Source organism: Schistocerca gregaria, chromosome 7 (assembly GCF_023897955.1).
Source record: "Schistocerca gregaria isolate iqSchGreg1 chromosome 7, iqSchGreg1.2, whole genome shotgun sequence".
Lineage (NCBI taxonomy): Eukaryota > Metazoa > Arthropoda > Insecta > Orthoptera > Acrididae > Schistocerca > Schistocerca gregaria.
In genome coordinates, this window is record NC_064926.1 from 419,642,696 (window position 1) to 419,668,128 (window position 25,433).

At 37.7% G+C, this 25,433-nt stretch overlaps 1 protein-coding gene and 1 long non-coding RNA gene across 3 annotated transcripts in view; one reads left to right on the forward strand and one right to left on the reverse strand.

The window, feature by feature from the left end:
* The window catches only part of LOC126281200 (uncharacterized), a 36,057-nt gene extending 17,384 nt beyond the window's left edge, over window positions 1–18,673 (reverse strand). Inside the window, exon 1 of the long non-coding RNA XR_007551230.1 lies at window positions 18,403–18,673. This is a non-coding gene — a long non-coding RNA (uncharacterized LOC126281200). The remainder of the gene's footprint in view (window positions 1–18,402) is intronic.
* Window positions 18,674–20,123: 1,450 nt separating this feature from the next.
* LOC126281196 (uncharacterized) overlaps window positions 20,124–25,433 on the forward strand; it is a 239,262-nt gene continuing 233,952 nt past the window's right edge. Inside the window, exon 1 of one of the 2 annotated variants that reach the window (XM_049979905.1) lies at window positions 20,124–20,442. The gene's annotated coding sequence lies outside the window, so the exon portion shown is untranslated. Of the gene's footprint in view, window positions 20,443–20,603; window positions 20,785–25,433 lie in introns of those variants that run through there. The other variant, XM_049979906.1, reaches the window with a different exon arrangement.

Sequence of the window (25,433 nt, forward strand, 5' to 3'; positions counted from 1 at the left end):
GATATATGTAATCAGATCACTTGCTATGTGCTTGGGTACGCAAAGCCTCCATGCTTCTGAATTTAAGTCTGTTCTGTGGTACAGGACACCATTATGAATTAAGTAACACTGTCAAATTTTCACCTCTACTTCATTCTGATATATTGTCTCATTTTTAATATTTCGTCTGTCTCCTGCTCTGCTTTGATATTATGTAGTAACATATAAATTTTTGATTATCCCTCCACTGCCTTCATGAAGCTAACTTTGATATCCTTTACACATGGTGTCTCAGTGCAAAAGTCTTTCCACTCTTGCGGAAGACGAGACAAGGCATCAGGTACCCCCTCGTTTTGTCTGGAATGTATTGTATCTCAAAAGTAAATTCTTGAACTGTGAGTGCACATCTGGAAAGACAGTTATGCCAAAATTTACAGTGGAGGAGGAAAGATAATGCTCTATGATCAATCCATACAATAGTGTGTCTTCCAAGCAGAAAATAGAGAAAATGTTCAAACCCCCAAATAATCGCAAGTACCTGACACTCGGTCATGGTTTACTTCTTTCTCCAAGCTGACGAACTGTGACCTGCGAACAGAATTGAGTGATGTTGTTTTTGGCAATTTTCATTAACTATTTGGTACAAATGAATAACAAGCGAAAATTCACTGGCATCCATTCCTAGATAAAAGAGTTCATTAAGATATGAGGGATGCATTACCTGAATTCTTTTCGAATAATGTCAGCAATGCAGGTGATGACAAACAGTATCCTTTAAGAAACTGGCAATAGTATCTGCAGAATCCCAAGAATGACTGAAGTTCTTTTTTACACGTCGGTATTGCAAAATTTCGAATTGCCTCTAATTTTTTTCAGATCTGGCTCAATCCTGGATGAAGATGTCCCAAGAATTTTTTCATCTTCTTTGCAAATTCCAATTTATTCATAGTGGGTGTGGCTCCCATAGATTTGAATGTACCCAAAACATGATACATCATATCAATTTACTCTTCTCATGACACAAACACAATCAAAACATCACTGTTACATGCAATTATACTCTGAAAAAGCTCATCCCCCAAGAATTTCATCCACCACTCCCAAATGCTGCTGACAAAATATTTAAAGCAAATGGCATCCTCTTGAAACCTATCAATGTCAATTGCATAAAAATGCAGCGAATTTTCAACTTCCACTCACTAACTCTAACTGCCAATAGCTGCGTGTTATATCCAAACTACTAAAGTAAGAAGTGCCCACCGACTTCTGCATAATCTCTTTTATACTTTCAGACTGCTCCTGCTGAGGCAAAATAATGCAAGTGATGACTCGAGCATCCAAAACAAGTCTAACTAACTTATCCCTCTTAATTCTTGGGTGAATTGGATTGCATTATTCACTATCTCAACCCTCAATTGTGTCATTTTCTATCATTCACTTGATTTTTTAACTACATTTTCTCTTGTAGCCAGAGGTACTGAATATGAATTCTTTTTGAACTGTTTGTGTGGTTGCACTAATTTGACATTTACATCCCTTCATTAGTCCAGGTGTACTTGAAACGCCCTCTGCATGCATACGTCAAACTTGTTGCACTTCTTCCCTAAAGCATGGGAGCAAATAACCGAAATCTTCTATTTTTTCTCTATGTTCAACATGACTTCCTGCTTTTCTTCCTCTCCATCTGTGGATGCATTATCTTTCAGATATTTGGTGCTTCAATCCCATCATCCATCTTCGTTTGGATAATTCTAGCTCTGGGCCCAGCAGGCACTTCCCCTTTTTCCCCAAAAGTCAAAATTAATTTCCAGTTTTTCATTCTTATCACGAATGACAAACATCCCTTCTCCAAAATCAATTCTACACCTTTCAGTGAGCCAGTCATTACCAAAAATCCAATCCACCACCAGAGAATCAATAATTACAAAATATCTTTCCAGAACCTTGTACCTAATAAGTGCCAGACCAGTAACAGCATGACTTCTGTGCACATTTGCAGTAAAAACATGTGCACTAATGACAGGGAAAAAAGGTACCTGTTATGTCCTGCATAGCTGCCCGTATAACTTCTTGTAGATAGCTCTACCATCACTTCCTGAATCTAGACTTGTAATTTTCTTACCATTTATACTAACCCTCCAATCAATACACTTAAAACATCAAGTATAGTTTTGCACATTTTCTCTCAGTAGTTCAGCCTTAGGGCTTGATTTTCACATTTAATCATTTGTGTTCTCACTTCTGATCCATTAAACTGTTTGCCTATTCTGGAAATGGGTCTCTTTTGAAACTAATATTAGTTAACCAGAGATTGCTCATTATATCAATACATGTCATTCATATTTTGGAGCAGTGAATGCTCACGAAATATTTTCCCTCCTGTCATCACATCAAAGTCCGTTATTATTACATGCATAATTTCCTGAGGGTATATCTCTTCTTGTGTTGTGTCATGATTGATCATCACTTTACTGATTCCACGGCAAGTAACCAAAACTATTTTGCCATGGTGCATCGTGTCACTGAGAATCATGATTGTGATATGTTCCAACAGACCAGGTGTTCCTTCATTATCAGTTTCTTCTAAATGATCAACAACTCATGACAACTTATCAAAATCATTAAATCTGCATCACACTAATTGGTTTCTCACTACCCATGGTAAATGCTTTATCAATATTATAATCAAATCATCATACTAATGGGGTCTTCCAAATAGTTATTCCACTCCCAGTGTTTCTGAAGATAGTTATGTATTGATTCTTCCTTGAGATCATAATTATGGATTGCAAATAATTTTTCTTTAATACATTCCTGTTTCTCTCTTGACCAATACTAATGCATCTGCACAGTCTGCAAGCCATGTACTCATCTGACACTGACTGTTTGTTTGTTGGTTTTGTCTTAGGGCAAAAAAACAACTGGGGTTATAAGTGCCCACATCAAACAGTACAACACAAAGACAGAGAGAGGAGTTAAAAATGACTACATTTCAATCCCAACTGACAAAAGAGAAAATAGTTAAAAACAGGGACATGGATAAAGGTCTATAAAATATGACATTGAGAAATGGAGGTCCAGAAGTAAAAATTATATGGCTTTTGCCACATTGCTAAGGCAGATAAAAAGTAAAACACGGTCAACAATCCACACGTTGTCCGCTAAAATGGCCAATAACTCAGACGGTAAATACAAACGGGAACATAAGAGGTTACAAAAAAGGGCATTCCATCAAGAAATGGTGGACAGTCAAAAGTTGAGCACAATGGACACAAAGTGGAGGGGGAGCAGCAACAGGGCCGAGAGGAGGTTGTCCAATCCACTGGGAGAGGCTTAATAACCAAGAGCTTGTTCCCATGAAGGGAGGACCAGCGGTGAGGCCAAAGTGACACCACCTGCCAACATGTGGCAACACAGACATCGTCGGAGGGAATGTAAGAACTAGTGGGCTGAGGTACGAGGACTGCAGCCTTGGCAACAGTATCAGCGGCCTGGTTTCCTGTCAGAACGATGTGCCCAGGGACCCACATAAACATCACAGTGGCTGACAATGATTTCCCCATGTTCTTGCACCTGCACTTAAGTGTCATACGATATATACAAATTAATATTTTCTGACTCATTTTGAGTTCATTTAAACACTAGTTTAAATTGATTCATGAATGCTACCAGATATAATTGTTTCCATGGATAATATTCCTTAAGCTGACCTTGAGCAAGCACTTTGTCGACAACAATATTTAGACAACAACCTGCACTATCATTCTCTTCCATTAGTGATTCTATTTCATGTCAGATTATATTTGTATCAATTGACATCTTATCTATCTTTACATTTTTTAGATTTTCTTCCAAGTCCAGCACTTTTGATCTCAAATTAGTGCTTTGTTCTTGCACACCCAACTTTCATAACTGAATTTTTCTTTTTCTTGCACTCGTCTTTGGATAGAACAACTTTGTTATTTGTTACTGCTCAGTTTAAAAGGGCTTGTTTCACAATGTCCTGATGTGAGTTTACCTGCGTCTGTATTTTAGTTACTTCTGTTCCTATCTGCTGACAATGCATCATGACTTTATGTGAGAAATCAGACAGTTGCCCATTCAAAGACTTACTACATTCATTCGTGAAATCAGTAAACTTACACTGCAGATCATTATGAACGTCCACTGCCTTCTGAATTCTCTCTTGATTTTTAACTCTCTGCACTTAAACCATACTTAGTATCATCTAGCTTTTTGTTGTTTCATCAAGCTTTTTCTTTAATTTTTTTCTCCTGATCGTCAAGCTTTTTATTTAAATTTTGCTCCTGGTCATCAAATCTTTTATTTAAATTTGTTAATGTCTTTTGTAATAACCGCATTAATGCATCCTCACTTCCTGCAGCACCACCTCACCTGATTCAACATTCACAACCAAATTTGAATTTTCACTTTTTGCTACTGCACTTGTACTTTAATTTCTGCAACTTGTTTCCATTTCATTAATGAGATTCAAGGCAACCCTATCATGATGAACACTGTCCTCTCTGTTAATTACATCACTATTCTCAGGCTGACTAGCCGTTGTTATTTATATCTATACTGCACACATATTATTATCAACTCAACTGTTCACTGTTTATATTTCTTTTTCTGTCCAACATTGCTTGAAAACTTGAGGCTCCACTGAAAATACCATCACTTGCCACATGCTGGCACTGGCCATCGGTCTCCAGATTCAAAGATTGTTGCAAGATTCGATGTCCTTGTCGCTGGTCTCCACATATAACATAACTGGGCTCTTATATTATGATGATTTCTGGTTCACCTTTCTCCATGAATTTGATAATTAACTGACTGTACGCGCTGATCATTTAGGGAAGTGGATGACGACAGAATCTATCGAGAACAATGGCTGTTAAGAGATTATGATCTGTATGTTTTATTAATGAACATCTTAATTACACACAGCTAAGCCACATTCTACATGCCATCATATGTTACAGTTCACATTCACACTGAAACTTATATGGTAAATGAGCATGGCACTAACAACCATTTTAAGAACTCATTAGCAAAACAGTCTAACAGTGCCAGCTAGTGTATTGGTTCAGCTCAACTCCCAGACTGCTCTGCTGCAACTACAACATTTGTGCTTGTGTCAAGCAACAACAGTTACTGTCCTCCGAAAAGCTTTGTCTGCGATCACATATTATTTTGTACCTCTGACCTCGGCTAAACCAGAGGTAGCTGTAACACACTCTATGGTGTCGCAGATCAACAACTTTGCCATTTGAATTAATAACTGATGAAAATATCTTACCATTTGATGGTACCATACCCTCACAATGTGAAACTATAAATTCCTTGTTACTTTTTAAATACTCCTCAAGTAGCAAGAATTTTTGCATTTCAATGGAGCTGTTCAAAGAAAACTTCTACCTCTTAGTAGAAATGCAAAGTAAGAATGAGCCTTAATATCTACAGAAAGACTGCACTATATGGTGTTCAAAGTTCTATCCAAAAAAGTCCTTCATTTTAGGAGTCGATATTAGATGAACATGAATTTAGATGAACGGTCCTATATTTGTAGCAGATTTATGAATCTTGACTTCCATTCCTACATTAACGTAATTTATCATGAAATGTTGTATTTCAGAAGAAGGCAATCGTCTTTTCTATTCTGTACGGTGTTAACGGATTTATCTAGAAACAAACGCTACCTACACATATCTGCACACTACATCTCCACAGATTTAAAATGCACACCACAGAGGGGCCAGTACAACTTTCTGAAGCAGCCTGTAGAAGCAAATTGTGACTTAAATGGTGGGCAGAGCAGAGATTCACTTGCTCATGAGTTTACAAACAGACTATAGGCAATACACACGCTTACTAACACATGGTCGTAGCAGCTGATTGTGACATTTCTATTTCTGCTGAGGATGCTAGGTGAGCACAGCATGTTGCATAGTAGCCAGCGGCGTGGCAAAGGTTGGCAACATGTGTGCAGGCCTTTTGTGCAAGTATTGCTATGACAGCAGAATGGGATGGTGCACTGGAGCACAGCCTTAGCTCTGTGTGTCACTACCATCAGGCTGCAGGGGGTCAGGTTGGAAGGGCGAACTGCATTGTGTCATGGTTCCCTCCCACTGCCATATAAGAAACTCCACAGATACATAAAAAAGTGGCTGAGCACCCACGGTCCCAACAAGAAATCAAAACATGCGCAGAGCACAACAGTCCTACACTTTCAAATGTTTGCAATTGTGAAATGCCACAAGAAGGGAAGTTACACATGGTTATAGTCTACATTGTTGCTATCATAACATATATACATTCTTTTAACACATACAATAGAAAATACTAAATAAATCACTGTTCAGAATAATTTGACACTTCTGTAATTTACAAATACAGCTCAATGTCATCGTTTCTTATCTCCTCTTCCACAGTTTAATATTTACATCCTGGTAAATTTTCAAATGGTCATACACTTCTTCAGCTCTGCTTCTTCTGCTTCATTCAAGTTTTCACACATATGTTTGACCTGGGTTGTTTGCACCTCTCTCATCCTATTTCCTTCTAAGTCTCTGTCCGTAAGTTTGCGGCCATAATTATCTTGTGCATCTTCGTGATTATAATTACATCTTCTCTTGTTTCTTTCACTTGCATTTCCTCTTGACTCCCCTTTCTTCTTTGTTATTGCACTTTGTGTGAATCTTCATCATGCCTGCTCTACCATTCTAATTACTGTGCCAGTTAGATGACCACAAGCTTCACGTAGTAGCCATTCCTTCACCTTGTGTTAACAGTTAAGCTTGTTCCATATTCATACTGATGTAACCACTGCTATATTGTGTTTTCACATTAATTAAACAGGTAATCACTTATCATGCAAGCCTTTTCATTTACATCCTACTATCAATATGTTTCTTCAGGAATGTTACTGATTCACAAACATGCTACTATTTCAATCATAAATCTCATGACTAACCCTCCGTGCCTTTTCCCAAAATAACTGAATTACTCACTTGTCTCCTCAAAAATAAGGCAACACTTCCAACTCTTAATTATACCTTCTAGCAAATGTTTCATACTATTCCCAACATGGCTCCACATGACCACTCCATACTGAAGCCCAATGATGACTCTCTCTGATACCTATATGGCTGGGGCACTGTTGACATTCTACAGGAAAACAGTGCTCCTTCCAGAGGAAAGGCACACTTAGATTAAAAAATTCTGGAAGCCAGCAATAAAGAAGGAGTACAACATTGCTATGTTATAACTCCAAAGATAGCAGTACTTCTTACATACCCTATTCTCGCTGCACCTGACTTCACCCAATGCCCCCTTGCTGCCGCCTCTGGCCATGATCCTGATGCTGCTTCCATCCTCCTGTACCCTAGCCACGAGGATGCAGCCAAGGGAGGCCTCCTTAATAAGAGTAAGGCACCATATCATCCAGCACGAACGTCCCCTCTTACATTCCCTCCCACTGCACCCAGTGTTGCGCCCACCCCTGGCTGCACAAAAACACCACAACCATGGTTGAGCCTTTTCACACAGCACTGTATCTTGACTGCTGCCCTTTCCCAGCTGTGCCAAATGCTGCTCACATTGTGCACCTTTGGCTTGGTGTAGCCATGGTCGGCCTCCTATTCCTGGATAACACAACACCTTTGATGATGACAAGCATGCAGACTCCAATCGCAGTGCCATTGTCCATCTCCTCTGCACCCAAACCCAATGCCGCTCTTCCACGGTTGAGCCACTCCTCCATGGTTGAGCCAGTCACTGCCTTGCAGATACACACCACTGCTTTAATTCAATGCAGCCATGATCAACTTCTCTGTCTCAAGGACAGTGCAGCACTATCCACCTCTTCTTCTGGGTGCTGCACATTTTTCTCTTCCCTTTTGGGACAGTGTAGACATTTTTGTACTTGTATGTACACTGCTATGATGACACTCTGTCTGCCCCTGGCCTCCCTCCAGCCAGCTGTTCCCATGTTCTTGTGTACCTCATATCATGTGACGATCTTTTTCACCATTTTGGCCTCCCCACTCTTTCTGCCATTTTCCATTTCTTTTCATGACACCTCGCTGCCCTAAGGGCTCAGTAACAACAAGAGGCACAAACATCCCACTAGCACCATTGTGTTCCTAAAACACAAAAATGTGGTCCTAATGGGCTCTTCTGCATTCCTTATGTGCCCTATAATTTTTCTAACCCTGCCCTGCTTCTAACCTGCCCTACAATGCTCCCAGTGCACTCTTCATTGCCCCTGTGGACAATCATCAGCACTGCTCTGCTTTGTTGGCTTTGCCATCTTCCCTCCCGGGAGGTGGCATGCTAGATTTGAGGCCTTCATTGAGATGTCATCACTATTTCCTTCTTAAGGTGTGGGGAGGAGTTCTGTATGTTGGTTGTACATCAACTAAATTAAGTTTCCTGCACAATGCCTTCACCCTATGGGTTTGCCAACTCGTGGCCCTGGGGCTTTTCTCTCTTGAAACTATTTATAAATACTGTGTCATCCTAACAAGACACAGTCAGGGAAAAAGCACCACAGGCGCAAAGATGCAAGCTGGTGCCAGTGCCATAGAGACTCACCACTTACGCGAGTTCCATCAGCACCACGGGCAGTGCTGAGGATGAAGGAATCAACTTCATCTCAGCCAATTTCCAACTGAGTACAATCCGCCAATGACCAGACGATAACTGACAGAAGCATACTTGGAAAGAGAAGACCAGCTATCGCCCATTTGGTTACAGATCATTGTCCAGGACTGACCTAGACAGGGAACATTGTTCAGTGAACTCTTAGAAGCGAACAGGCAGTTGTAAATTGCATTTGCTATGTACTGTGGAGTTTGCCTATGATTATTCACACTTAACCATTGAGAGCGTTTTTGTGTTATATTACATGCAGTGCTGAGTACTTCATTATTCGACTAGTCACAAAGATAAGTAAACCTTTTTAACTTATTTGTGTGATTTTGTTACTAATTTGGTGGAGTGATGTAGAACCTTCGTTTTCCTATCCTGTTACCTGACCCTGGTGCAGGGAGAAATTTTCTTAGTACCAGAAGCCATTTGACAAACTCACGAACTTCGCATACTGTAACAATAGTGGAAACTTGGCCTCCAGAGGAGTTGCAATGAGGCCTTTACAAAACTGGCAACAAGGATTTACAAAAATAAAAAAGCACAAGAGCATTACGTTGTGGACACTATACCATTTATAAGCAATCTGTTGACAAACCAACTGTTACAGTGCCACCATGGGGCACCAACTACACTCCTGAGTGGTGTGTGCATCAGAAAAATGGTGGTGCTGTTATCAACAAACCAATTTCTGTCCATGGGTCACATGGTCACCTAACTCCTGCAGATTTCCTTCTGCTTGTTGGATACTTAAGTTGACTGCAATCTTCAGCAGGCTGCATTACATTGCTCAATCAGTTTCAGGCTATGAGCTGGCTGCACTTTACAGCCCATCAATTGGAGCATTGCTGAGACAGCCTGGAAACTTACCTCTACACTACCATGCTGCACCACACCGTGTTCATCTCTGCACTGTATACGTGCCACACTGTCTATGTGCTGCAGTGTCACATTGACTATGCTGCAAGCCCAATAACCACACAGCACTGTGCTGCACTAAGGATGCTACTCCATCAGTTGCCTGGAATGGCACTCCATAACAGGACTGGCTTTACAGTAGACAACTTTGTTTCTGTTACTCTTATGTGATCACAGACGATCTTTCAGTTGTTAGCCAGAACATGTATTGTGAATACAAGTGTTCTTAAGTGAAACCAGGGAAATGTTATTCACTGTTTTGTGTGTCACCCACAATGGGTTTCAAAAAAAAGCTCCTTCTTTAAAAATAAGGTTACTGGATCAGGGCCATGTCCACCTCCTCTCTTCCCAGAGAATGACTGAAGATGGCAGTTGCCCCCTGTTTGTGTCACAGGTTTATCTGCAACACTTGTAGCTGCCAACTTGCTGTTATGGTCAGTCACTTTGAGGCACTGGTCTAAAGCCGAGAAGCAGAAGCAGCCAGATAATCTTAAAGATCTGCTGGCTAAAATAAATTCATCATAACACATGGTTCTTTTTAGGACCCTCCAGCTAAACTCTGGACCTGTTATCAAGACCTGTCAAATCAGTATTGAAGCCATAAGTAAATCAAAGTGCTGAGTCTCCCAAAAGATTTTATCAAAGTATAACATTGACATTGTTGCTGTACAAGAAACCCACACTAACAATGGAGATCAAATGAAACAGAGAGGAAAAAATCCTTGCTTTGAGTTATTAAGAGCAATTACCATCGTGCTTATGAAATGACAACTTACATATGACTGTCAGTCAAGACTGCACATCTATGCTCTGTATCTGATCTCAGTGGCATCTACGAGAGTTATTGTGATCGTTCCTCAGTTTTGGTTTCTGATAATAACTTGATACCAGTGCCTATGAGTTTAATTTGTACACCACAGCACTGAAGATGATCACTATGTGATTGAAAATCGATTTTACTATCAATAAACCATCAATATTATGGCCAACACTGACCTCCCTTTTAATTTAATATTCCATAGCTGATAACGACATTAGATGCAGGATCACCAATGTAGAGAAGATGTAGGTGAGGATTCTCCAGGTTAATAATACAGATCACGAACATCATGCTACAGCTGAGTCAGCAAAAGTTGATCCTTGCTATGGGCTGGGCATGGCAGTTTTGTGGACCTACCTCAACCAATAATGTAACATAATTTTGTAAATGTCTCTATGACAATGCCTCACTGTTGGCACAGCCTTGTAGACAGCCACTGTTTTTTCACGTGCCGCCATTAGTGCTTTGCAGTTGGAAGCTAGCAACAGCACTGCAGGCTGTCAGGGATCTTCTTATTCTATCTCAACAATAGGCAGAGATACGTAAGAGAACAATGTAAGAGAACAAGTATACACATCAGAATGGACTAGCACAAAGATTGTCCTGTAGTGGGAAGGCCAAACTGATTGTCATCTAACAGATCCTCAATTTTGTTTTTAGTTCTTCTGTTTGTTATTCTTGTCAGCAACTTGTATGCATCAGCTGTTAAACTGATGGTGCAATAATTCTTGCACTTGTCAGCTCTTGCAATCATGAGAAGTGTGTGGATGATATTTTTCTGAAAGTCAGATGGTATATCGACAGTTTCATACATTCTACACAGCAACATGGATAATTGTTTTCTTGCCACTTCCCCCAACAATTTTACAAATTCCAATGGAATGTTATTGATCCCTTTGCCTTACTTGATTTTAGGTCTTCCACAGCTCTTCTAAATTCTGATTCTAGTGGGTCCCCCAACTCTTACCTATCGACTCCTCTTTCTTGTTCTATCATATAAGTACTCCACACCATAGAGGCCCTTAATGTACTGTTTCCATCTATCTGCTCTCTCCTCTGCATTTAATAGTGGAATTACCATTGCACTGTTAGTTACTTTCCTTTCTTTAATTTCACCTAAGGCTGTTTTGATTTTTCTATATGTTCTGTCAGTCCTTGCAACAATCATTTCTTTTTCGATTTCTTCACATTTTTCATGCAGGCATTTCACCTTAGCCTCCCTGCCTTTCCTATTTTTTCCATTCCTCAGTGCTTCATATTTTGTATTCCTGAATTTCCTTGAACATTTTTGTACTTCCTCTTTTTGTCGATCCACGGAATTATTTCTTCTGTTGCCCATGGTTCCTTGTATCTATCTTTTCCATTCCAACTTTTGTGTTGCCCTTTTTGGAGATGTCCATTCCTCTTCAAATGAACTGCCTACTGAGCTATTCCTTATTACTGCATCTGTAGTCTCAGAGAACTTTATGCATATCTCTTCATTCCTTAGTACTCTGATACCCCACTTCTTTGTGCATTGATTCTTCCTGACTAGTCTCTTAAACTTCAGCCAACTCTTCATTACCAAACTGTGATCTGAGTCTATCTCTGCCCCTGGGTATGCCTTAAAATCCAGAAACTGATTTCAGAACTCCTGCTTGACCATGATGTAATCTAACTGAAATTTCCCTTTATCTCCTGGCCTTTTCCATGTATACCTCCTCCTCTTGTGATTCTTGAACAGAGTACTGAGTAATACCATATGAAATTTATTGCATGACTCAATTTTGGGGAAATCAACCATGGCAATTAAAGTATTTGTCACTCAGAAAAGAGCACTGCCAATTCTAACAGGAGTGAGTAGAAATCATTCATGCATAATTTTTTTTAAAACACACAAAATTTAACAGTGACTTCACAATATATCCTATCCCTTACGTCCTTTTTAGTTAAGAACCTATCCATGCACAAAACCAACAGTGACTATCATGATTATGAAACAAGATCAAAACATGACTTGGATGTGGATAGAAAAAAAACTTGAGCCTAGTACAAAAAGGTGTATACTACTCAAGCAAAAAGATGTTTAATGCACTTCCTATGGACTTAAAAAAAGCTTAGACCTGCAAGTGTAATACCACAATTTAAAAGTAAATTAACAGAATATCTTCTGGAACATAATATGGAATAATTGTAATTTATTACTGCATTGTTTTAAACCTCTGTTTTACTTTAGGAAGTGCCTAAGCTTGTTATCGTTAACATATTTTGTTCCTTTACACATATTGCAATTTGTATCTATTAGCATCTGCACTGAAGAGCCAAAGAAACTGGTACACCTGCCTAATATTGTGTAGGACCCCATGAGCACCCAGAAGTGCCACAACATGATGTGGCATGAACTCAACTAATGTCTGAAGTAGTGCTGGAGGCAACTGATGCCATGAATCTTGCAGGGCTGTCCATATATCTGAAAGAGTACGAGGGGTGAAGATCTCTTCTGAACAGCACATTGCAAGGCATCCCAGAAATGCTCAATAATGTTCATGTCTGGGGAGTTTGGTGGCCAGCGGAAGTGCTTAAACTTAGAAGAGTGTTCCTGAAGCCACTCTTTAGCAATTTTGGACATGTGGGATGTCGCATTGTCCTGGGGAATTTCCCAAGTCCACCAGAATGCATAATGGATATAAATAGGTGCAGATGATCAGACAGGGTGTTTACATACATGTCACCTGTCAGTATCTAGGTGTATCAGGGATCCCATATCACTCCAACTGCGTACGCCCCACACCATTACAGAGCCTCCACCAATCCCCTGCTGATATGCAGGGTCCATGGACTCATGAGGCTGTCTCCATACTCATACTCATCCATCTGCTTGATACGATTTGAAATGAGACTATTCTGACCAGGCAACATGTTTCCAGTCATCGACATTCCAATCTCAATGTTGACAGGCACAGGCGAGGTGTAAAGCTTTGTGTTGTGCAGTCATCAAGGGTACACAAGTGAGCCTTTGGCTCTGAAAGCCCTTATCAATGATGTTTCATTGTATGATTCACACACTGACACTTATTGATGGCCCAGCACTGAAATCTGCAGCAATCTGCGGAAGGGTTGCACTTCTGTCACGTTGCCATTGGTCCCGTTCTTGCAGGATCTTTTTCTGGCCGCAGCAATGTCAGAGATTTGATGTTTTATCGTATTCCTAACACTCATGGTACCCTCGTGAAAAGGCTGTGCCAGAAAATTTCCACTTCATCGATACCTCAGAGATACTATGTTCCATCGCTTGTGTGCCAACTATAACACCACATTCAAACTCACTTAAATCTTGTTAACCTGTCATTGTACCAGCATTGACGGATCTAAAAACTGCAACAGATGCTTGTTGTCTTATTTAGGCATTGACAACTGCAGTGCCGCATTCTGCCTGTTTAAATATCTCTGTATCTGAAAATGCATGCCTATACCAGTTTCTTTGGCATTTTAGTGTATAAGTGCTACTGATCTCATATATAATTATGACCCATTCCACATCAGTACAATTCTCTTGTATACAGCAGCTACAGAACATGAATAAATAAATAAAAAACAACCTTTCTCCTCTCATTCTACTACCAAGCAAATTTTCTCTCGCAGCCCATTCTTCTACTCCTTCACCTACAACCACATTCCCATCCCATATGACTGTTGATTTTCATTGAATTCTGCATTCAATATCCTCATTTCTTTCTCTATTGATTCATCTTTGTCTTGCATAGTCAGCATGTATACTTGAACTACTGTTACCAGTATTCGTTTGCTGTTGATTCTGATGAGAGCACTATGACTGAACTGTTTACAGTAACTCTTTGCCTTATCTTCTTTTTCATAGTGACTCCTACTCCTGTTATACCATTTTCTGCTGCTGCTGATATTACCTACAGTAGGAACCCAGTCACTTAGATCATGTCATGAACAAGAAGAAGAGAAGAGACCTCCAAGAGTAGAAGTAGTATCAAGTGTAGCGGGCAAACAGAAAACTGTACCTCCATTACGTCTAAATGATTTTTTAGTAGAAGGCAGTAAGGGGAAGAAGCCCATAAGGTAAATAGTGCCAGAGATTTAATAGCCTCCCAGAAAAATAGTGCATCTGTAAAGAAAGACAGGTTTGATTTTATAATATGTTATCTCAACATTGAAGGAGTAAGGGATAAAGAATTTATTGTCAATGACTTTGGATTAGAAAATAAGTTTGATGTCTTTGGTTTAAGTGAACACTGGGCTAGTGAGAGCGAACTTACATTTATTAAGTTTGATAATTATAATCTAGCCAGTAGCTACTGCAGAAAATTGCATTTAAGAGGTGGTGTGGCAATCTATGTTAACAAGTCACTTAGCGGCACAGTCAATAGATTAGATCTAGATTTTCTGTGTGATGAACAAAACTTTGAAGCTGCTGGTATAGTAATAGACAGTTTTAAGTTAGTTGTAATTTCCCTGTACAGGTCACCTAAGGGTATAACCAATGTATTTTTAGAAAAACTGGATCTGCTGTTACATATACTTACAGATACTAGATGGATACATTATGATATTGTGATAGGTGGAGATGTGAATGTTGATTTTGATGTTACAACACAAAAATGTACTGTCACTGAACTCCAAAACCTACTAAGACAGTGCAACTTACATTCAGTCAATAACAAGCCTACAAGAGAACATGCATGTCTTGACAATATTTTTGTAAATTTTTAAACAACAGAAGAATCATGTTGTGTGACAGTATTTCCATATTCTGACCATGTATCTTTAAATTATACAAGTAGGTTCCCTCTTGATAAGAGTAACATAAATAAGCATGTCCAAGAGGTTGTGGTCACTAGACCAGTCACAGATGAGAAAACTGAAAAGTTTCGTACGTCTCTTTCTAACAGAGATTGGTTTGGCCTGTGTTATGATGACACACATTATACTCTAAGGAATTATCTGCCAGAAAAAGTACTATTTGATAGGTTCCTTAAGCATTTTTGGGACACTTTAATGACTGCATTCCAATAAAGAAATGCAAAGTAACTGACAGAGTCCTAAAAGCAAAAGTTCCAAATAAACAAAGCACATGGTATACAAAACACCTGTCTACTATGAAAAATCAAGTTATGTTGTTGTACAATATTTATAGAAATCTGAAAACCAACCATGCTAAATTAGCCTATGTTAGATCTAGGAATGAGTACAGAAAAGCAATTGTGGAAACCAAACAAGCACACAATCTCAGAAGTATTGAGAAATCCACCAATAAGTGCAAAGCAGCATGGACACTAATAAATAGTGTCACCAAAGATAAAAGAAGTGACAAAATTAGTATCTCTCCCCAGGAATTTAATGACTTTTTTATTAAATCAGTTGAGGAAGTAGGAAGTGCTATAATTAAACCTGAAATCAGCTCATCACAGTTACTGTCAAAAAATGTTGCTAGGTCATCAACAAACACAAGTACTTTAAATTTTTCTGAGGTCTCACCTGGTTTTGTGTTAAGAATAGTGAAGCAGTTAAAATCATCAGACAGTGTAGACATATATGACCTGTCTTCGAACATGCTCAAGAAAGTAATAGACTGTATAGTTTACCCCAACTTATTGCATAAACAAGTGTATACTGGAGGGTTTTTTCCCTGATGAGCTTAAACTGTCTAGGGTAGTTCCAGTACATAAAAAAGGAGATAAACATTCTGTCTCAAGTTACAGGCCAATATCCATAGTACCAGTTTTTTCAAAAGTTCTAGAATGCATAATTTACCAACAATTATCTGTTTACTTTGATAACATAGGATTAATAAGTGGAACAAAGTACGGCTTTAGGAAAAACCTGTCAACCATTGATGCCATAGACAATGTTGTTAAATACATCCATCAAGTATTTGAAGTCAATGCTTTGCTCAAGTGACTTTTTGTGACCTAAGCAAAGCCTTTGACTGTATATAACATACACTACTACTCGAAAAAATGGACTTTTATGGTGTTAAAGGTAACAGCTTTAAGCTATTAAGTTCATATCTACAAAACTGTAAGCAAGCCATCTGTGTTGGGAAAGAAATATCCAGTATAGAACAAGTTAAGGTATGTGTTCTGCAGGGATCCATGCTGGGCCCTTTCCTTTTCTTAATAATGATGAATGACCTGCCATCATTTATTAAATCCAGAACAGTGCTCTATGCTGATGATACAACGTTTCTTAATAGCAGTAATGATCTTAATAGCCTTAAAACGTGTTACAGAGACAATTGAGCAAGCTTCACTCTGGTTTAAAGCAAATGGGTTCTTGCTTAATGAAAGCAAAACCCAGCAGATGGTATTTACTTTAAAAGACAAGTTTCCATCAGATGATCCTAGTTGTGTTAAATTTTTGGGGGTATATTTGGATGATAAACTTTCTTGGAATCCATACATTAAGAATATTAGTGGTAAATTGTCTAGGGTAATATATTTGTTAAGGCGATTAATGCACTGTGTGCCTAAAAATTATGTTGAGTATCTTACTACTCATTTTTCCAAAACATCATATCCTATGGTATTACTTTATGGGGAAACTCCACTTGTGTGCATGATATACTATTGCTGCAAAGGAAAGCTATTAGGATAATTACAGGCTCACCATACAAGGCTCATTGTAAACCTTTGTTTACTCAACAAAAAATCATGACAGTAATAAACCTATATATTTATTATGTTTTAATCTACACAAAAAAGAACTTACCTAAAGTAAAATGCAGGGCAAATATACATTGTTACAGCACTAGTACAAATAGCTGTATCTATACGCCCTACCACAGACTGTCAAAATCAGTTAACAGTTATGAATTTATGGGCCACAAATTATTTAACAAACTTCCAGAGGCTATACAAAATTTACCAGAGCAACAATACAAACAAACACTTTATGACTCGTTAGTTGTAAACCCATTCTACAATATAAAGGATTTCGTTACCTGTGATATTAATCTGTAATGTTAATAACAATTCTGTTCTTTTATAGCATGTACTGTATGTATATGTGTATGACTTTGTCTATTGCTGTAATGGCTTAAAGACAATAAAATTATTATTATTATACTCCTCTCACCAGAAATCCTCAACTTCTTTCTATTTAGTTTCGCTATATCTAGTCTGAGCCTTACTATTTCCCTTTGCAGATTTTCTAGCTTGCCTACCACATTCGAACTTCTGATATTCCACACTCTGACTCAGATTAGATTAGATTAATACTTGTTCCATAGATCATGAATACGACACTTCGTAATGATGTGGAACGTGTCAGGTTAATAAAAGATGACTGTACAAGAAATTACATTACACAAAATATTGCATGACACTAATGATTAAGTTTTTTTTTTTTTTTTTTTTTTTTTTTTTTTTTTACTTTATATCTAAAAATTCAGCCAATGAGTAGAAGACAACATTATCCTCCCATTGGTTATTCAGTCTTTTTTCTCACGGTCTGTTGGCAGTCCTCTTCCACAGATCTGAACGAGGGACTGTTCTGGAATCTTTAGCCAGTTCAATTACAGGACATGTGTTCAATGGATGCACGTTATGTCTTTAATGCAGTGTTTCCCATTGCACTCTGCATCCTCACACCACTGAAAATTGCTGAAACGTTTGCCTCTTGGGTGAAGTTTCCCACCCGAAGGGCAAGAGAGTGCCTTGAGCCTCTGTCCACACCTCTGCCCTCTTTGACAAGGCTGTTGGCAGAATGAGGTCGATTTCTTGAACGCGAACTGTCCATGACAGCTTAAATCATTCACAGAAACTATAGACAGGAGGCGGCCCATTACCAATTCCCTGTGGCAGACTGTATTCCAACTTCCGTTCACATGATGGTGTTCGTTGGACTGAATGTCTTCTGCTTTCCACATAAGATTTGAGTGTTGCCAAAACAGAACCTCCAACTCAATAATGACTGACCTCGTTTGGAAGGAGCTTACAAGGGATGCAGCCAAATGGCTTACCAGATCACAAAATGTTATAATGGCTAAAGATTATTTTTCTTCAAAATTGCTATAGATTAATTACCAGGTCTAATGCTGTTGCTGCTGTAGATTTGCCTTACCGGAAACCATGCTACGCTTCTGTAAATAATTCAATCATTTCAAAGTAGTTTGAGATTTGGTCTTTCACTGTAATCTCCATGACTTTGGCGAAGACTGTAGTAACCGTGTCAGGCCTCCTTCTTTCCGTAATGAAGTCATCACTCGTCAGCTTTTAAAACAAAAAAGGGAAAAAATGGAAACAATAACTAATCCTAATGATATTTGGTTACGTAAATGTAATCAACTGGAAAAGTATTGGCGTGTTCACAATCGATTACCAGAATAATTAATAGTAATCGATTAACTGCAATGAATCGTCCTTTCCCAACTTCGAATGAGGTAGAGGGGCACACAATTGAAAATTTTTGGAAGGGGCTTCCAGTTCAGCATACGTACCAGAGAACTTTGATAGGAACTGGGGCATTGTAACTCTTTTAATTTATTCCAGGGTCAAATGGATTATACGATTGAAAAACAATGGGTACTACATAGGAACTGGGGCATTGTAACTCTTTTAATTTATTCCTGGCTAAAATGGATTATACGATTGAAAAACAATGGGTACTACGACACCAACAGCACTGTCCTCTTTGTTTGCCATTTTTGGTAAGTTCACTGTACATCGAAACAAAGCTCTTTACCAAGATAACTAGACACTAAAGATTCATTACATGGAATTCTTGTATGGAGCCAAAATATCGCTGAAGACGCCGTAGAAAATGCAAACCGACTTCAGGAAATCATTGTACTTCTCAGTTTGGGAGGTGTTTCGACAGCCAAGTGACTTCCAAGAAGCCTACACATAATATGGTCTAGCGGTGTCACATTATTTAAATACACATTTAAAGGTAGCATCACGGTGTTGCATTTCTGAACTACAAAATACACCTTTAATGATACAATCCCAGTAGTACAGGTATTTAACTACCTATACATATTTACGCTTTGTGTTGGTTTTACGCTGGAAATAAAGCTGTCTGAACTTTTCCTCTTACGTCCAGCAAATATCTTAATTTTACTATGATGCGTTTAGGTCTTTCATTCCGACGAAAAAAACTATCTGTCAGTATCGTAAAAGTGACCCGCTGTTTCGAGGAACTATAACATACATGCACAGTGACATAGACCTATTCTGCCGACCGCGGTGGTCTCGCGGTTCTAGGCGCGCAGTCCGGAACCGTGCGACTGCTACGGTCGCAGGTTCGAATCCTGCCTCGGGCATGATGTGTGTGATGTCCTTAGGTTAGTTAGGTTTAAGTAGTTCTAAGTTCTAGGGGACTAATGACCACAGCAGTTGAGTCCCATACTGCTCAGAGCCCTTTTTTTTGAAGACCTATTGTTGTGGTGAAAACAGGTCATGCATTGTTAGCCAACATTGCCTCGAGGTGTGCGCCGCCATGGGCTAATAGATTCTATTTACCAGCAACATCAGTGTCTTGTGAAAGTAAGGGTCATTAAAGAGACATCGCCGTACTCCCACAAGCGCAACGCACTTTGTAAACGTTGAATCTAAACTTTTTTTTGTTTTTGGAGGATGCGTGACTCGTCTGTTTCGAACCTTAATTAAATAAATAATTATTTTCTAAACAACATAAAATATTAAGAAAACCCTGCTACAGGAATGCGTCCTATTTCGCAGGATTTTTAAATGGGCCCTCTTAAATAATTGATAGACTTCGGGAACCAGTTACCTAGTTGCAGCTGTAACGTACTTATAATAATACTTCAGCCAGTCCGTAACGTTTAGGCACATTGTATTTTTATCGGCAGATTCAGCGTTCCCCATATCGCGATTTTTATTTCGCCAGAGATCTGTGATTATTACGATTACATAAGAATATTGTTTTTACTATCTGTGGTGGTTTAAAGCAAGCGATGTGTTCGAATCGATCAAAACTTCGTTCAGTGTAGTAAAAAACCGAAGGAAATGTGGGAGGATTGATGACATTAACTTTTTGCTACACCGCTAACAGAACGATTTGAAGTCCCGTTCAAGAATAATATTAGTATTTTTTCAATAAGGGTAATTTAAATTGACCAAACATGCATTAATTAACATTTAACAATTTTTAATATTTAAAGAGATGGTTTTGCTCCAAAATAAGTATTTAGAATTAAAGAAATCGTCTTTTCGAAATGAGTGTAGATCAGTAGATGAACTGAGTATTACACCATCCAACACGCAACCAGAAATTGAAAGTGGAATATTTGTTTAGTTTTATGCATTAACTGGAATTTGTTGACAGTAAGCAGTAGAACAACGAAATTTATAGTGGTGATCAGGATTCCTTATTTGTTAGTTTGTTAATCCGTCATTTTGCCCAGTCGTACTAGGAATGTCAAATGCAATAGAACCAAGGACATTGTAAGTATATCCGATATTCAGAATGATGTACATAAATAACTACCTACAGCCACAGTCGCGTTACAACGTGTATACGTTTGACTTTACACGTACCTACTGGTTCACAGGGCAATACAGTATCTGTATACAGTACAGCCAATCCCAGTAGCTAGTCATTGTTTGGCATGGTTTCAGCAAGTATTGACTGTACAAGTTAACAGCAGAAATATTCTTACATTAAAGCACGTTGCAAAAGCAGTAACAAACAATTGGTTAGGCATTCATGAACAGACAGTTAACTTAAATAGTCCATATATGATAAAGTAGCCAAAATGTTGGTTTCTTCAAGACGAATCACTTGTGGTGTGATGTGATACCATGTCCAGGAAGCTTTCATGTAGACAGAAGAAAATGCAGAAGAGATTATACACACACACAACAAAATCTCTGTTTTTGTGGCGCAATGACTGATCCATTAAATTTTTAGCTCTGTGATTGCGTAAACCCTATTTCTCATAATATTTGGGTCATTCTGAGAGTAGTAGTAGTAGTAGTAATAGCTTATTCATCCAGAGACAAAGTACATTGCATGGATTTCGTCAAAAATACATAGTATATATATATATATAGAGGGTGAACAATACTATACAAAATACAGATGTGCATAGTAGACTACATAACATCAGACCACATTGAAATAGCACATACAACTTTGATTTTTTACATTGATGTATGAGAAAGACTTTTTACATAGAATACACAGTTGATATTTAGATATAACACATATAATTAAAGCACTTTTATAGATATTATTTATTTAGATCGTAGCAACAGTCAGATAAAAATTACTATTGGCATAGAGTACATAAATATAATTGTTTAGTATGAAGCTATTCCAGGTATTCTTTTACACTATAATAGCAGTTGGTCATTAAAAATTTGAATACTGCTTCTTTAAATGAAGACAATTTTTTTATTTCTTTTATCTTTACCGGTAGTTTGTTATACAATCTGCTTCCTTGTATGTTTGTTTGTTTCTGCGCCAAAGCCTTGTTAACTCTTTTTATATGAATGTCATTGCACTTTCTTGTGTTGTAAGTATGTAGATCCGAGTTGGATTGGAAATTGTTAATATTTCTTCTTACATTAATTATACTTTTCTGTATATAGAGGCACGGTAGGGGTAGAATATTCAGCTGTTTAAATAATTGCTTTGAAGGAGTTAGCCTTGAACTGTTGGTAATTATTCTAACAGCTCGTTTTTGCAGAGTGAAGATTGTTTTGAGATTTTTCTTACTATGACCCCAGAAGGTGAGGCCATAGGTAATAGCAGAATGTATATAAGCAAAGTAAACAGTTCTGCTACATTCCCTACTACATACAAAACTAATAACACGTAAAGCAAAGCGAGCAGAGCTTAACTTATGCAACAGATTCAGGATATGGGATTTCCAGTCTAAATTTTCGTCTATATGTACATCTAAGAATTTTGTGGTAGCAACTCTCACAATTTCTTGTGAGCCAACACTCTGAAGATGCCCAGAAGGCATACACCCAATATATTAGAAGAAGAACAAGTAGAAGTTAAGTGATTACATGTCCTGAAATTTAATGGATCACACCAACAAAGTCTGTTAAGAGGCTAGTATTAATATGAGCTAATATACTGAGTTGGGGAAGTGTAAAAACATTTTTAAAAATGAAAAATTTTGATTCTGCTCTAAATTTCTTTATTGATGTGAGATGACAATGTACATATACACCTACGCTTGCAAACCATCATGTCATGTTTGTTTATGTAGTAGCTTGCAAGATTTCAGTATTTATTTCATGTCTGTGATAGGCATTGCCAGTGCTTATAAATTTTTGAAGAGAGGTTTACAGTTCTCTATGGAGGTCTGCATAATTTGAATTGGATAGACTTCCGTGTATTGCATTAAAAATATTAGATAGCAGCTTGACCACCTTACGTACTTGAACAGTACAGAATAAATAGAAGCAGAATATTTGTAACTGATTTCACCCACAGAAATATACTAGTACTATAATGGAGTGTAAGTATTTCTCTGGAGTGATTCAGTAATTTCTCATCTTTAAAGTGGTAATCATATGTGGAAGTGATTTAATGAGAGTCATGTATTTTGAAGCGGTGATAGGCAGTAATAAGAGGAAGTGTACAAAGTGAATTACCAGCCAGCAGCATAATTCTGTCACATCTGTCTGTAGTGTGCACTTTGGCTAGAATGTAGAACATTTTATGATAATTTCTGTGGCAGTGTATGTATGCAACAGCTACATTATCATCATACTAACTATTGTCTATCGTAACTGCTGCATGATTATTACATTAATAAACAATAGTGATAGTATTCAGTGTAAACAGACATTTTGAACAGTTTACCCTGTTGGTATCAGCTGCCACGGGAGAGAACATTCGAAGTGTGTGATGTTGTGCAGAAGCGGAGAGCACACTGATAACACCTCAAAGTGATGTCTGTCTCTCTCAGTGTAGAAAATATCACTTGGCTGTCTTTTGACCTGCACGTAACTCTTAACAGGGTGACAGAGGTATTGCGAAAGACAAAGATGAAATAACATCACCAAGAAATGGAAATTACAATTTAAAAAGTTAAGGACTTTCAAGTATTACCTGTTCTTAAACTCTAATCTACAGTTGAGGCATTTCACAGCATTTTTTTCCGTTATGCATGTGACATTTAAAAGTTAAATGTACCATTGCTCCTGCTGTTTAATAGTTGTCATATACCTTTCAATTTACAAAAGTTAATGACAACTAGTACAGTTAGAATAATCACTCATTTCAAGTTAGAACCATATTTTTGTATATAAAATAGTTTACATTTGTGAGTCATGTCACCAAGAAAAGACATGGGAAAAGATCACTGTGGTAATTTTAGAAAATATTCAGAAGTTTTGTTAGACAAGTATGAAACAAGTTAAGAGGTTAAGAGTATAATTAAACTGATTGGAAACAAAGAGTGCAAATTTCTCAGGATCGAAATGTGTACCATTCTGAATATAAAACAGTTAAGCCATACCACAACAGTTTTCAACAGCTGATACCATATAATTTGCTGACGATACGTTTCATTATAAAACGGAAGAATGATTATGAGATGCAGCAAAAATTGCCAAAACAGCAGAAGTGGCAGAAAAATAGTTTAAAGATGACTGTCTAGTTGTCAATGACAAGAAAACTGTATGGATGAACTTCAACCATATAAAGAACAAAAATAGGACCAATGTAAAATTTACATTATCGAATAGCCAAATTCAGAAAAAGAATCACATAAAATTTTTAGGATTATCTAAGAAATGCTTAGCAAAAAATTAAGCAAGTACTGTTACATATTAAAGAGTGCTTAAAGATTGCTGCAATACCGAAACAGTGGTAAGTGCTTATTACGCATACATACATAGTCTACTGAAGTATGGTATAGTGTTCTGGAGAAATTCTTCTTTTGCAAAGCAGTCTTTTAGGCTCCAGAAGAAAGCTGTAAGATTAATAAGTGATGTTGCTTACAGAGCACCATGTATAGGTAACTTTAAGGAATTAAAAATAATGACCTTGCCATCTATATTTATATTTGAAAGCATCTGCTTCATTAAAAACCATCAAGTTTCAGCTTTGAATCGTGAGATCTGCAATTATCAGACAAGCGACTGGGATGACTATAATAGGGATGTTCACAGAAAATCAATATATCGTGACAGTGCTGTTTACAAACCAAAAATTCTGTACCTTGCATTGCCAGATAGCATCAAAAAAATACCAAGCATTAATACATTCAAAAAAGGACTAAAAAATCTACTAATAAACAACAGCTTCTGCAGCATTAATGAATACCTGGAATTTTGCTCAGATCTGTAGGTCTGCTTCATAACTCTCTAAACAAAAATTCATAATTGTCAAACCATTCCTAGATAAAACCAAACTTCTTTCAGCCCTGCATGTATTTCATTATGCACCGCACTTTTGTGCTGTATGTTGCTATGCCTAGTTAACTGAAGTAATGGTATTTAATAGTTTTAGGAAAATCAACCAAGGAGTTACGCTAGCTTTTATTCTATTGTATTTACATAAATAATTTTATAATCTAATTAAGCAGAATAATGTTTTCATTATAAAGATGTGTTGATACCGATGATAAGATTTTGTACATGATGCAAATATGTAATATTTTATACTGTTGTACTTTTACAAGCCCAATATAACGATGTAATAATATGGGTACTAAATAAATAAATAAATACCAACTACTTAACACACAGCAAAAATTAGTTAGTGTGTCTTGCCAGATGTTGGTTCTGGAAAATTTTACTGGTAGCCGGAACCTTTCATTATGATTACATGGTAACGAGACTTTATTTCTATATTTCTACTACTTGTTATGTATCATTATAGATGCTAGTACCTATTTGGCATATGACTTTTAGGCATGTGACTTTTGCCCATAACAAATTTAATGGCCATAGAACTTAAAAATGATTTAAATATACCACAAGGACACCTTGATACAAGAGAAAAGGCTTACTTATTCTATGAATTGATTAGTAAACCCCACAATGATACCCACACTTCACAAAAAGGTGTTGGAATGAGGTCCACAATTACTTTGCAAGGCTACATTTATAAACAGACATTAAAT